Source organism: Primulina eburnea, chromosome 9, assembly GCF_022965805.1.
Source record: "Primulina eburnea isolate SZY01 chromosome 9, ASM2296580v1, whole genome shotgun sequence".
Classification (NCBI taxonomy): Eukaryota; Viridiplantae; Streptophyta; class Magnoliopsida; order Lamiales; family Gesneriaceae; genus Primulina; species Primulina eburnea.
The window spans coordinates 2,123,261-2,137,707 of NC_133109.1; positions in this window are offsets into that span (position 1 = coordinate 2,123,261).

Sequence of the window (14,447 nt, forward strand, 5' to 3'; positions counted from 1 at the left end):
TGAAAGACACTTGCTGCCAATCGTATTATTTTGCCAAGAATGACGATGAATGTCAAGCTGAAATCCACAGGGTCAGAGGTGCTCCTATTATCTCTCACTTGTTTGTTCGCCGATGATAGTATCTTATTTTGCCAAGAATGACGATGAATGTCAAGTGGCAAAACGTGCTTTGTATGACTGTGAGAAGGCTGCAGGATTGGTGGTAAAGTTTGCTAAATCAAGAATCCTTCGAGTAATAATGTATCGGTGACACACGAGGAGCGAATATCTAGAAATACTTGTGGCGGATTGGGGTGCCTCCGCAAGTCGGAAACTTGGACGAAAATCTTAGTAGAAGGGGTGCTATGCCTCGATTAGTCGTATGTTTTGTTGACAGGGGATTGAAAATGCTTGGAACTCTCTAACGAACTGTCCTTAGCAAGAGGTTGCCTCAAATAAATAATTTTCCTAAATGCTTTTAAAATAAATAAAATATTGCTTATATAATATAAATAAATATAGCATACAGATTTTAGTGAATAGTATATATTGAACTACGTTGTAGCAACCACAAAAATCTATTTATATATATATATATATATATATATATATATATATATACACCTATAAAAGTGTGTATAATACACATTGTTTTCCGATTGTGCTTTGACAAGAATACCCTCCTTGCAAACTTGAATTGTAAAGATAAAAATAAGACATAAATGCCTCAGCATTACTAATAATTAATTGACATTTAGAACATTTTAATTTCCCTCATATATTAATTTTATCGAATAACTCATCTTTATACTATATTTAAATGTTTTATCTTTTTAATTTTCTCTTATATAAAATTTATTATCATGATATAGAATTGTAATCTATATCTATATTCTATATATATATACCTATAAAAGTGTGTATAATACACATTGTTTTTCGATTGTGCTTTGACAAGAATACCCTCCTTGCAAACTTGAATTGTAAAGATAAAAATAAGACATAAATGCCTCATCATTACTAATAATTAATTGACATTTAGAACATTTTAATTTCCCTCATATATTAATTTTATCGAATAACTCATCTTTATACTATATTTAAATGTTTTATCTTTTTAATTTTTTCTTATATAAAATTTATTATCATGATATAGAATTGTAATCTATATCTATATTCTATATATATATATACCTATAAAAGTGTGTATAATACACATTGTTTTCCGATTGTGCTTTGACAAGAATACCCTCCTTGCAAACTTGAATTGTAAATATAAAAATAAGACATAAATGCCTCATCATTACTAATAATTAATTGACATTTAGAACATTTTTATTTCCCTCATATATTAATTATATCGAATAACTCATCTTTATACTATATTTAAATGTTTTATCTTTTTAATTTTCTCTTATATAAAATTTATTATCATGATATAGAATTGTAAAAATAAAAAGTAAAAAATTCTTTAGGAAGTTAAATTAATTATTATAAGTTATATTTTACAATCAATATTACTATTTCATTTGTTTTAATATTGTTTTTATGAGTTAGTCACAATGATTTTAAATTGATAAATATTTGCCTTTAGTATGCTTCGCTTTTGTAGATTATGATTTATACATTGATAAAATCCATAATTTGATTGATTTTTAGGTTATTATGCTTTATACATGGTGTTTGAATATATATATTTTAAAAAGTTTGTTTCAGCTCATTTTGTTTTATATATTATGTTCATTACAATTTATTATATAACATAAATCAACTGCTTGAATTTTAATTTGGAAACAATTTTGAAAATAAGTTATATAAGTTCTTATAAATCGTCTAATATGATAAGAAATTAAAACCAAATAAAAAACAAAATTATTCAAATTAGTTTTTTTGAAAATCAAATTTTTATAATATAATTGATATTACCTGCAACGCACGTGCATCATGCTAGTCATCTAAAATATGATGATGGCCAAAAATTCTATATCTTCGTTTTAAATTTCATTTACTTTACTTCGTATTATAAATCATAGCAAAAAACTATGTTCTAGTATCAAGTCACTTTGCTGATTGATATCGATTACCCGAGTATCATATGAATTTTTATGTCAGTACCATCTAATATCATTGATGCTCATGTATTCCATAGATATTTGTTATGTGATTCCCAAAACATAGAAATGTGAGAAAAAATGGTTCATATAAATTATATTCAAAAGAATAATAAATATATTGGCGGTAGCGATAACCATAGCCGTATTTTTAAAAAAATGGTACATGTGTGATGTGTCGGATCAATTTTAGAAAATAGAGATGTGTATGTGTCTTTTTTTTACTCTCGAGCTCCTGCAATGAATCATTGATGGTATGAGAGACCTATAAATATCAGTGATTGAGGTTTATAAGCACACATAATAAGAAAAAAATGCATTATCTACGAAGAGAGTTGGAGTGCGCACTTATAATTGGATGAAAGCAAAATACTTATAATTTTTTCGATGACCGGAGGTAACACTCGATCCACTTCCGCATATTGTTTATCATGTTCATAGATATGTAGAAATATGATTTTGTTCAGAAAACTGTAATAAATGGTATCAGGGGTGTGATACACAGGCTTTGAAAATATTTGTTTTCACTTTCTAAAAATCGGATATCATGAACTTTAGGATAAAAATTATTTATGAAAGTTTTGTGTAAGAAACTTGAAATTTGAAGCCTGGACATAATAATATTAAGAAATTTATCTGGCAATTTGTTTTGAATATAATTGGTAAAAGAACTTTGTTCTCGATTGCACTTTGAAATTATTGTTTATCTTGAAAATGAAATAAAGTTCTGAATTTGGAAATGAAGTGATCAAATTTTTTAGAGCAAAATATTCAGAAGTTGAAGGTGGAGCCTTGTAAACTTGGAAGATGACTTGAAAGTCTTGTATGCAATAATTCTAATGCAATCACGTGTGGCAAAAACTTGTGTGAGACAGTCTCACGGGTCGTATTTGTGAGACAGATCTTTTATTTGAGTTATCTATGAAAAAATATTATTTTTTATGCTAAGAGTATTACCATTTATTGTGAATATGTGTAGGGTTGACCCGTATCACAATTAGAACCCGTGAGACCGTGAGACGGTCTCACATAAGACCCACTCATCACGTGTGATGTGTTGAATTGTTAAGGTTGAAGACCGAAACAATTGAAGAGACAATGTAGGTAAATAAATTCGAATTTTTTTTTTATTATTATTATTCGTTAACGTGTTATTAAATTATATGTATAATTCAATATAATATAACATTTGGTTAAATTATTATACACATTAAAAATAGTTTCAAATTAGTTTCTGTATAATTTAATTTATGTATAAAAATATGTATTCTTTTTTTGTATGTGTAATTTATTGTTTATGTATATATATACAATATTATGGAATAATATTAATACAATGAAATTAAAATCATGAATATTGCTTATGCTTTTAATATGAGATTTCAGAACATTAAAATTTAATTATATTCATATTAAATTATATAAAGTTGTTTATAATTTTAAATGAACATATCAAGTAAAATGTAGATGTAAAATAGTTTAATGAAAAAAATTGGCTTATATAGATTTACATAAAAATAATAATTATAAAGTTACGAAAGAAAACATAATCTGATAGAGTTATTCTGTCTAGAATTTAGGTATTTCAAGGGTCTTAGTCACACATATCTTTCTTGATAGCAATCTTAGAAAATGCTGATCGTGCCATTAAATAATTATTATATAAAACATAAATAAAGGCGAAATTTATTCAAATCAATCATATAATTTTAAATATATGATAAATAGCCCCCAACAATTTTACTAATGTGAACCAAGGACTAGTTGACGTGGACGAGGAATGTATTGGTTGGCTCAAACAGGATGAGGGGAGGAGCTGGATGGTTTTTCACTATAAATTAACTATGCGGCTTGTTTTTTGTGAAGAGTTGTTTTTAAGAATACTTGATTATAAAATAATCGGACATGTTTGTTTTCAACTCAATTCACATGAGAAATTGACACAAGTTTTCAATTCACCTTTATCTTTATTTCCTCTCTAAAATTGATCTTTCTTTAATCAATATTTATATCATCTATAGGTAGCAAACCAGTTTAAAAGATTGGATTGTTTCCATGCAATGGGCTATTTTCTTTTATTTAGTGGGAGATGAGATCGATATTCAAGCTATTGTAGCCCATCTTATTAAGATGGAAACCAACGTTATTTTCGTCATAAATACTGGATTCTCTTGGATTATAATAAAGGCATAATAAAAATTTTGTTCATGCTATCTATCTGAGTAGCGTTTTATCTACTCAGCACATAACACGTGTATCAATTACAATAATATATCATCAAACAATTTCCTTTAAAAAGTAGAAAATCCAAATCATTGAACCAAGCCGGATGATATCATACGAGAGACATGCATGCACAAAAGACAGAGAACTAGAAAACCATAATATCACAATTGTTTTGTAAGACAAAAATCTGTGTGAGACGGTTTCACGGGTCGTATTTGTGAGACATATATCTTATTTGGGTCATCCATAAAAAATATTACTTTTTATGCTAAGAGTATTACTTTTTTATTGTGAATATGAGTAGGGTTGACCCGTCTCACAGATTAAGATCCGTGAGACGGTCTCACATTAAACTCACTCTTGTTGTAAAAGGAAAAAAAAAATAAAATTTGAGTTAATCGCCTAAAAAAGTATCATAACTTGCACTCAAGATCCTTGCCTCCCCTCGGGTTCAAATCCCCACCCCGTTATGCACGTAGTACCTTTAAAAGATTTAATGACATGTACAAAGCATCTGCAATCGTGCGTCCAAACACAGGTGTAGTCGTAATTTGAGAAAAAGTTGGTTTTTTCATCATGATCATGGCGACTTCACGATATTCATTCTCTTCCAATAGATTCTCCGCTATTAAACCAACACGAAGAAGGCAGACATTCTTCATTACACATCCAGAAAATGGCAACTTCACCTTGCGAGCAATCAACATTTTAGTGCACATGAACTCAGAAGGATTCACGTTTTTCATGCTAGCAATGCCTTGTTCTTCCATAACAACGCTCCCTTGCTTCATAGAGTCCACTGCCGAAATACGTTTCAAATTTTGAAGAAGAGAAAGAAGTTCTTTTATATAACTAAGCCTCAACTTGAAATCACACAGGTGATTTCCAATCAAAGAAAAGAAGTCAACGCCGAATTTACGTGTGGGTTTGATATCATCATGATCATGGCGGCTATCGGCCGAAACAAAGATGAACCTAAATGAATCAGATTTCCACCAAACTGAAGGCTTCAATGTCTGCTGGCTGCTGCTCGGAAGATTGAAGTGAATAGTCGCAGATTCAACGTGAAGAAGTTTCTTTAAAAAGTTGGTCATCCCCGCCGGCCAAACAGGAAACCTACCAGATTGGCCAATTGTACAAGGGATTTCCATTGAAACGGAGCGGGTTTGAACAACATGTGCGGCAAAATACTCGCAGACGGAATAGCAGATACATAAGCATTTAGTATCCTCGATTCTCTCAAATATTGAGATCATTAGCTCTGTTGGCAGACGGTCGAAATCGGTTCTTGTTAGAAATCTATTTGTATTTTTTTTCATCTTCCAATGATTCAGAGTACTATTTGGGTTTGCAATTTTTGTAATTCATACGATCCTATATATGATTGATTTTGTGTATATCTCATATCATTGTTAAAAGATTGCGGAAATCTACAAATATCAGTTTCTTTCAACAATATAAAATATATTTCTTGGGATTTTTTTTGGCAAAAATTTGTGTGAGACGGTCTCACGGGTCGTATTTATGAGACGGTTCTCTTATTTGGGTCATCCATGAAAAAATATTACTTTTTATGCTAAGAGTATTACTTTATATTGTGAATATGAGTAGGATTAACATGTCTCACAGATTAAGATCCGTGAGACGATCTCACATGTGACTCACTCTTTTTTTTTTAAGTTAAGCACAATATTTTTACTAAAATTAAAACATTCAGTAAAAATTTTATGTGATTTTATCATAATGAGAAAAGTTTGTATTTATAAATCAAAATTTTAGCTAAATAAAATATATAAATTATTTTCTATATTATCAATTCATTTTCTATATTATCAATTTTATTTTAAAATTAAATCATATATTTATCTATATTTTGTTTTATATATATATATATATTATTATTATGATTTGTTTCCTTGTACTGGATGGGTGGTTATGAAAAAAATATGGTGAAAGAGTGAGATAGTATTGTTAAAATATTGTTTTTGCCCTTGTTGTTTTGCTAGTTTTAGTGAAAAACAGTAGGGGTATTTTTGTACATTAATAAAATGACAAAAAAATTATTACTACGTGACAATCTAGCACTATAATATTTGATCTCTTCATCTCCTACGCATATTTTTTTTCCAATTTATCTATATTTCGAGAATTATGAAGAATAATTATTTAAATAAAAATCGACTAACAATTATAAGTTATATATATATATATATTGTGTGTTTTAATTTTTAAAATATGTTTTCTATTAAAAAATAATCCCAAGCAATATATGTGTATGTGTGTTTTAATTTTGAAAATAGGTATTTTCTTTAAAAATAATCCCAAGCTATGTGTGTGTGTGTGTATTCTAGGGTTTTTTTATAAATAATTTAAAAATAAAAATGTATTTTTAAAATATTCAAAAAAAAAATTGCAAATATACTTTAATCCGTGCTTACGAAGCACAGACACTACTGCAAGCACGGATTCTAACCATATGTGCAAGAATCCGTGCTTACGAAGGACGGGTGCTCCACGTGTGCGAGCATATATGCTTCGTAAGCACGGATGATCCACGTAGGCGAGAATCCGTGCTTACGAAGCAAGGATAGTGCTCACGTGGAGTAGTATTCGTGCTTCGTAAGCACAGATACTCCGTCCACCTCATCATTTTTTTGTTGTTTTGCCTTCAATAATTATATCGATGTACCTAATTTTGTATTTTTCGTTCAATGATTCAATCTTTTGCAACATTTTCACGTGAATTCTGAAGAATATCTAATTTGTCAATGAAAAGTTTACAATTTTTTTAATTTTATAGACGCGTAATATAATCTATGTAGTGTTGTGAAATTCAAAACGAGTTATAAATTTTCTCTTGCCTTCGGCTTAAACTTTTCAATATCCTGAGAGATATCTTGTTCGAGCATTCTGCTTAAATTTTTTTCTCAAATTTGCTCGGCAAAATGTCTAATATCAATGCACTCTTATATTTTGGTGGTCATGTAGTTATCGATAATGGATCAATTGAATATAGTATTCCATTTGTTAGACCGTTACGAGTATTACGATCTATTAATTTGTTGGAGTTGGTTGAAGTTGTGCATAAAATGTTAGGAATCGATCCAATGAATTTTTCCCTGAAGTTGTCAACCAAATATTCATTCATGGAGAGATCATCTTGGCATGAAATTAAAGTCAATCTCGACGATGATGCTTTACAGTTTATAATGCAATGTGACAATATGCATATGTTGCATTTGTACGTGGAAGCAAATTCAATTGTGCATCATGTTGGTTTGATGATCCTGAATCCTACGTTCCACATGAATCTGATTCAGGGTTCAATAACCAACCCGAAACCTTTACATATGGTGGTTTTCAGGATCTAGAATCTTATGTTCCACAAATTACTGAAGGACTCAGTAATATAAATTTCGATAATGTAAGTGGGTATTGGGATCAATATATCAATGTTTCGTCGGAACAAAATCGTGATCCATATTGGCCGAATACATCATTAGATATTTCTATAAGTGCTCTTTGTCCAGATCTTGCCATTGATGATGATATTTCTAGGAGTGATACTGAACCCGATATGTCATATAGTGAGTCTGAAGAAGAAGAAGAAGTGAATGATGATGAAGAAGTTAATACATTTTCAAATTTTGATGAGGTGACATCATATCGGCAACCACCTCGTGAGACTTTACAGAGGTAAATCGTACTATTTCTTTCTAACACTTCTGAAATGCCATCATTTTTCAATAGATTTTTTGGGGAAGAACCTCCTGATTCTGTCAGTATACCTTCTGGAATGCAAATAAGCTGTTATAATCTGGATAGATGTGAATTATGTGTTAATATATTTTTTAAAAATAAGAATTATCTTATTGCATCTCTGAAGGATTATTACGTTAGAGTTGTCAGACGTGAGTACCGTGTCGAATGTGCGTAACTAAACATTCAATAATACCCCATTTTGATTCATACGATCTAGAGAATCCCTTATAAATCTTATAGCACGTGTAAGCGAATGTGTGTAACTAAATCAAATTTTCCACCTACAATTTAACAAATACAATTAAATATCAAAATATTATAAGAGATACACATGATATTACCACAATAAATTTTAAATATTAACGTGCACCATATGGAGAAACTTGAATAATAGCATCTGGATCAATGGGAGGTACAACTAATGTTAACACATCTCGATCGGTGTTAACACATTTAATCCTGCTCCATGCTCATATCTGCTTATAAATTATAATATAAAAATAGTTAAACAAAAGTAACAAAAAAATTGTGTTAAATAATCACATTACATCATTTATACCTACAAGATATATAAAGGTCCAGCTGTTGTAGTCTTCTCTATACTTGTTGCGTTACACAACTCACGGTATAGAAATGTTAAAACTGCACTACCTCAACTATACGACTTTACATTATCAATATCTCGTAACAGTTGCAAAAATATGAGTCTAGCAAACCCTCCTTGATAGTCAGGGAATAATATCCCTCCAATAATCATTAACGCTACACAACAGGTATATTTCACAACATCTACTTCTGAACTATCATCATTAACAAGGTTAGACGTGCAATGGTCGTGAAGTGTAGTCATAGACCAATGAACACCTTTTAAATATTTTGATGATGGCACAAATCCCAACAAATCCAAACATATATGTTGTCATTCCTCAACTCTATGTGACACATCTATTCCAGTGACTGCTTCATCATTAATTGTTAAATCTCAGATGATTGAAACATCTTGTAACGTGACAATTGCTTCACCACATGTAAAATTAAACGTGTGTGTCTCATGTCGCAAACGTTCAACAAGAGCAGTAATGAAATGATTATCAAAAACTTGTGAGCCACATTCTAAAACTCCATAAAAACCCATATGATTCAAGTATGCAAGTACACGATTGTGTATATAATTTTCAGTGTATAATTTTCAAATCAAATTGTCTGACCTCTTCACTTTGACAATATCATCAACGGTTACGGAAGAAATTGTAGATGACATATGTGTCGCTTGTAAATAGAAGACACTGGATCTTTTGAACCTCGATTGTGTGTTATTCTGAAATAAGTTGTCGATCTTCTAAACTTCGTTATAAGGTAAAAATGAGCTCAACATCCAGTGAGGAATGGAGGATTTTCGAAAGGCACAAAGAAAAAAATAAAGAGCATATATGTAAGGATTGTGGAAGAAGGAAATGACAGTAAAGAGATAAGGTGTGGTGCGGGTGGAAGGAACATTTCCACGTGGCCTGAAGCATTCGTGCTTCGTAAGCACGGATGCTAGAGTCCCTGTTTGGCTACAGGGACTCTAGCATTCCATTAGCATTCGGGAATCTAGAGTCCCTGTTTGGCCACAGAGACTTCTTAAATTTCTAAAATCTTTTCCCAGAATTCAATTTGCAAAGATTGAATTCTTCTGGGATACTCCTAATCCCAACGATACCAAGCAGATGATCGATTCTTTGCTTCGCTGGAAACATGGTCTGCAAGGGTCCATAATATTTTTCGGAAGAAGTGTGTTCCTTCGTTTGATGACGATGGCATGGGTGACTGCACTGTAATTACTCATAAAGATTTAACAAAAGAAGATATAGATGCATCCACTGGTTCGCTGGCAAATACCCAGTTAAGAAAATATTTTGAATAAATGAACTCTAAGGGACGTTTACAACGTTTTTTTAAGAAATGTTTTTTCTCTCGCTTTAGTCACATGGATATAAAAAAAATTCTCACAGGATACAATGAAGATATTTTGTATTTGTAGTGACTAAATCAAATCAGAATCTGAATAACTTTCTTGAACCAATGATGCTATATGTATATATATATATATATATATATATATATATATATATATATATATATATATATATATATAAACGAAATTTTGATTCAGAACAGACGCGACTCTTCATGAAACAATGCATATTTTCATGAAAATAAATCATGAAACAAGGTGTTGTTTCCAAAGAATTGCCTTACCCCTTGCAAAAGAGTTTACTAAATCGATCCCCGTGACTTGACCGGGAAGGTTGATCCTCGTAATTTTCGTAGCGGTAAAATTTGTTCGTTATCAACAAATTAAATAATTTATGAAAATTGTTCTAACATACCCAGCTTGATCGTAAATTGTGGCTTCGTTATATAAGAAGGATTGTTAAGGTTCTTCCAAACGCACAAGAAGTTACGGCAGTAGATTCTTTGATACATGTGCTTATGTTTGTGTATGGAGGCCACATCGATTTTATGAGAGGGACATCGCCAAAGGAGGATGTAAAAATTTGAGGAAAAATTTGGAATGCACATCATGTGAAGATGCCGTTCTGATCAGCATTTGTACTGAAGGATGTGGACCTGTATTTAGTGAGATTAAACGATGTATCTGATGATTTAGTGGTGCAAAACTTTTGCGAAGAAGGAGATTTTTCCAAGCGATGACGAGGATAATGGCGGATGCTCCATCCCAAGAAGATTTGGGAATAGCTACCAAATATAATTTTTTACGAGTAAAAATGATAAACTGGCTAATGTTGGTTGCATTGACATCTCTTATCTTAGACTTTCACTTTTGTCGCATGGAGCTTCTGAAAACATTTATTTTCTCTGTTTTGTTTGTTGTTGGAACTGATCACGTGTTAGCCTTTGAAAACCTTTGACAGAGCTCAGTCATTGACACAAATTATCCTTGGTAAGTTCATTAGTACAAAATTAACTTGTTTACACAATCTCATTTGTCTAATCCTCTACAATGTTGAATAAATCACGACAAAATTCTAAACATTTTTAGTCAATTACTGCCATTTCAATTATCCGCTGATGAAACTAATATTATATTCATATAAAATAATCTTAGATTAAACCTTACAATTTCACATTAAATGTTTTTTTTAGTATTGTTCAAATGGTTAGAGGTTTAAAATAGAGAAATCATTTTGGTAGATGAAATGCATTAATTTATTTATTATTGAATAATCAGTATTTATTTGTTTTGATTAAACATTACCACTTATTGCATATATCACAAATAGGTTCATATGATGTTAATCAATTTTGTTGGTATTTTTATTTAAAAAAATATAGTTTAATAAAGTTAAGGAATTCTATTATTAACATCTTGTGTGAAAATATTTTTTAAACTTAAAAATACTTCAATCATGTACAAATGCATTGGATTAGGTTCAAATCCATGCACCTAAAGCTTAGGCCCAGGAGATAATCCATTTGGACAAGCCCAAACCTCGCCCCGTGTTAGAAAATATGGGAAAGAGGGCCCAAGAAATGGGATTTTCAAAAACAAAATTGCAATGAGCTTGATTAAATTTGTTCTGTACTGAGCATTTTTCGAAATGAAAGATAAAAAATGTATCAAACAGTCTATACCATTTTCGATCTCTACTCGATACGCATTTAAATGAAAATTTATATGCATTGTTCCCTCTTTCTCTAATACCTATATTGAATAGTTTCCCTGCAAATATTGGCCCGAGGTGGCGGCTGCCTGGAAGTTTGGGAGGAGGAAAGAGCCTATTGAGTCATGGGAGGGCGCAGCCCGGAAGCTTAGGTAACCAGGAGGGCCTCCTCTTCAGGGGCAGTCGTCGCTCTTCTTTTGAGTTGCCGCAGTTGAACGTGGTCTGCATCATCTTCAAAGGATCGGGGCGGGGCAGTAATCTGGGGGAGTGTCCCCGCTCCACTTGGCTCGGCCACTTGTGTAGCGACCGGGGCTTCAGTCTCGTTGGCCCTCCGGGCCAAGGCTTTCTTGGCAACTGCTTCTTTGGTATCTTTTTTCTTCTCGGCTGCTGTTGCCTTCTCAGCTGCCCTTTTCTGAGCGAAAATGGCACGCATTTCAGTCTCACCTACAAAACAAAGTTATAATTAGTATTGTAAATGAACAAAAAGAAAAGTAAACTGAGAATAAAAGAAGATTACCAGGTTGAGCACCCGAGCCAGCCATCTCATCAATTACCCTGTTCATAGGGTCCTCAGCCCAGGTACTCAACTCGTATGTAAAACAATTTACCTCCTCTAGGAGGACAGAGAAAGAGAATTTTCTTTACCCCACCAAATCGTGGCTCCGGGTGTAGGGTTCTTAGTGTTTGTAGCCGCGAGAAAGCTCGGGTTGGATAGGGAGAGTGGGTAAGAAGCCGATTAGATAGGAAAGATGAGAAGAAGGGTTATAAAGAAGAATCTGCTTTTCCACCCCTTCAAAGAAGAAGAGATGTCATCAAGGAATCGGCTTTTCAGCCGGGCAGAAAGAGAAAATCATTGTCACCAAAGCGACAAATGAAATAGTAAAAGAGGATGAGGGGGTTGATCAAGAGGTTGTGCATTTTAAAAAGAATAAAGATCGAGACCATTATACGGAAGGAAGTGGGGTGGAATTGGTTTATAGGGACCTTAAAAAAGTGGGCCACATCAGTATAGAAAGAAGGGATGGGGAATTTAAGACCACTACGAAGCTGGTCCTTAAAAAAAGTATAGAAACCCTTCGGGAGCTTTTCTGCCCTATCCGAAGAGCCGGGAATGAGAATGGAGAAGAAAGAAAGGATAGACCCTATGGTTCTAAGATCTTCCTCGGCCCGGGACGAAGAGTGCTTGTCATGGTAAAAAACCACAGGGCACCCTGGGCCTCAGAGGAGGGTGGGATGGGGGCTAGGGCTTTGCCCTTCCCATTCTCAGAAACTTGAGAGGGGCAAGCATCAGAGGGCTTAACCCCCGTTTTCTTCGATTGCTGGGAAGGAATAGTCAGAGAAATTTTGGGGGAGGGTAAGAAGAGGAGTCGGAACGAACCACCGCTGATTCATACTCCGATGAATCTTGCGCGTTTGCTCCTGATGTCGAGGATGTAGAGTTAGACATTTCTAGAAAATTGGAAAGAAACTTACGAGGATAAATCGGAGATGAAGGCATGAGGTTGGGAAGTTTATCGGAGATTGGAGGAAAGCGTCGTGCGTCAGAAGAGTTGAAAAGATCGTGAGAGAATTTGAATTTCATAAAGTGACAAATGAAGAGAGTATGTTGGTATATATAGGCGAAGGGGGAGATAATATCCACCGTTGATCTAAAGATGAATTGGATGGTAAGGATGCATCTTGGAAATTGTGCATGTATATGAAAGGACGTGCATGGATATCGAGGCGGCAAACTTATCATCACCTTGGAATACGAAACGTTTCAACCGTTTGAATTCTAGGGCATACGTCATCATAACATCATCATGACTGCTCGAGAATACTAAACGACAAAAATATTGAAAGTTCGGGAGACATAAGGTCCCGACATCTTATTCAAAGTCCGGGAGACATGAGCCCATACATCTTATTCAAATTCCTGGAGACATGAGTCCCCGACGTCTTATATTAAGCTCGGGAGATTGAAGTTATCGGCACCGCATCCGATCTCTGGGATATTGGAAGACCCGGATAATTTTATAATCTAAATGGATTATCTTTCTATTTAAGTCCAAGCGTGATTGATTGGGACAACGAGTAAAACTCTAGCCCGACTATTTAAGGGATAGATGATGATACCCTCATAGGAGCCCATGTCATGGATGACCGGAGAAAGTAAATGGATAGCCCAAATCAAAGTCAATATGCAGAGTGATTTCTTCAGCAGCCGGGCAGGGAGATGCCCATGATATCTTCTACTCGAGCAATAAAGAGCCCGGGCTTCCAAGCAAACTCCCGGGAACTTTTTGCCCGGGCTACCTCGAGAAACGCACCTCACTCGAGTGTATCAGTATGTGCTACCTTATGCTTGACAATCATTACTGTCAGAACTAGATGGGTTTTGCGTGTCAAAGAAGTCGTCAGAAATAGGGTATGGTCAGCCGCTTTACCATACTTAGCAGGTGGGCACTGAAAACTAGGTAATGATGGGATTTCCTCCTATAAATAGCAGCTATACTTCTCATTTACAGATTTTGAAATTCTGAATTTTTGAGCATTTCACGTATATCAACACATATACAAGCCACTTCACCTTTCTTCTTCACCTGCTGACTTAGGCATTGGAGTGGATACGCCATACAGCCCTCCGGCGCCCATTCACGAGTTCATTTCATTGTCTGCAGGTTGCGGTGGAAGCCCGAGATATACCTTCCTCACAGAT